Source organism: Dendroctonus ponderosae, unplaced genomic scaffold, assembly GCF_020466585.1.
Source record: "Dendroctonus ponderosae isolate FM_Combo_2020 unplaced genomic scaffold, Dpon_F_20191213v2 Dpon_F_20191213_1, whole genome shotgun sequence".
NCBI classification, from domain to species: Eukaryota; Metazoa; Arthropoda; class Insecta; order Coleoptera; family Curculionidae; genus Dendroctonus; species Dendroctonus ponderosae.
Window position 1 is genome coordinate 2,321,715 of NW_026017110.1, and position 1,936 is coordinate 2,323,650.

Below are 1,936 nucleotides of genomic sequence, written 5' to 3' on the forward strand. Positions count from 1 at the left end.
ACCTACGCAAAAACTATCGAAAACTATTTCCAACCGGAATGAAAAATGGGTTTTTCCTTTAGCGTCCATCTGCAACGTTCCATTAATTATTAGCAGAAAACTGAAGCAAAATTAAATTTCAACAGCTCGTCGTCGATTGTAATARATTTTTTTGTAAATAAACTCGAAAAACKAMMTYCACCAGGTCGCGGTAGWTTTAACGCATGSGAAAACGGGCGAATGAATGGCTTTTTAATATATCWSCAAAAATTAGATGTTTTGTTATATTGATAAACAGGGTGTCCCGTAAGCATGCACATGATCAAAAGGATCCTGCGACATTCTTTGCATCAAAAGAAGTCTATCTGACCTGACTATTAACGAAAATGTCTGGCTCCCCTGCTATTGATGGTCAAAGTTCTTCAAAAAAATTTTCTGTTTTGAAATATCGGGAGAATGGTACGATGTATGTTGGTGAAAYTCGYTGTGAATTTGTTCTTATGTAAGACTCATWTTYTRATGAAACAATCGAGTTCAGCCGTTTTGGACCAGTGGTGAATTCTGAGTGTCRTGGTACAAAAACTACCACAACTTTKTATTWGGTGGATAAAATCAACTATTTTTTTGGTTGGTGGTTTGCRAAGGCACTTATGATTTAATCACAATTKYGTGCTATTYGGAAAATATTGCMGCATTCATAGTTTTTGCGAAAAACARTTAMTGTTTTCTTGCCACTTAACAWTGTTAGACAKTARCWRSAAAWSARAATTTTTTTTTGCAAAAACTATGARTSCTACCATTTTTACAAAGAGCACAAAATTGTGAATAAAYGATTAGTGCATCAACCAAAAAAAAATAGTTGATTTCATCCACCAAATAAAAAGTTCTGGTAGTTTTTGTACCACGACACTCAAGAATTCACCACTTGTCAAAAACGACTGAACTCGATTGTTTCATCAAAATATGAGCCTTACATAAGAACAAATTCACAGCGCGTTTCGCCAAAATACATCGTACCATTCGCCCGATATTTCAAAAAAGATCCATTTTTTAAAGAACTTTGACCATCAATAGCAGAGGAGCCAGACATTTTTTCTTAATAAAAGTTAGGTCAGATCGTCTTCTGCTGATGCAAAAAATATCGCAGTACCCTTTTGATCATGTGCTTACGGGACACCCTGTATAGCGGTTAATAGCACTTTAATCGTATGTACTTGATCAAATGGGCGTTGTAATGCAATTCGTTTAAATTACAATCAAACATTGAATTGCATTTAACTACAAATTAGTGATAAAATTAGAAATTACCAGAAACATTAACTGATAATGTGAAATTAATTGCCATTAAATTTATCTCAAGAAGGAGATAAGCAAAGGATCAAGAGTAGAAAATTTACCCGCGTCTGCTTTACAAATAGTACTTAGTCCTTTCTAGGGCGAGACAAAGTCGGTGCTTTGGGACCGTTTAGAACACCTTGTCGGGGGGTTCCTTGTTTATAAAGTCTCAAGATATCGAATGCGTTTTTACAAAAATAAGTAACGCTATAGAGGTTGTTTAATTGAAAAAAAAAGGCGTTCAACATAAAGATACCTACTGGGTCTTCAATTTCTTTGCTTTGGTAGAATGCATAAGAAAATGTCTATGAAATAAAATCGTTTTCATTTCAGTTGAGAGTTATTGCATAAAAAATCTGCGAAATAACATGTTGCTGGATTTGGTTACACAGTTATTGTTTCCCAAATTTTCAAAACAGAACAAACCTCCTATTTAGGCCATTTTTTGATAAATTTGTTTATTTCCCTCGCAAGTCTGTATAGATTCCACAGCCTTATTAAATATTGCTAAAAACGACTTTTTGTTGTAGTCTAAGCAATTAAGTACGCCTGAAATGGTATTAAGCTATTCCGATTCAGCTGTTGGAGCAGTCTTTGTGTCAGGTGGCCATAGAAGAAATAA

The 1,936-nt window shown here is 34.3% G+C and overlaps 1 protein-coding gene across 3 annotated transcripts in view; it reads left to right on the plus strand.

Annotated features, from left to right (window-relative positions):
- Positions 1–1,936, plus strand: part of LOC109538396 — a 28,014-nt gene that overhangs the window by 1,244 nt on the left and 24,834 nt on the right. The window lies entirely within an intron of this gene.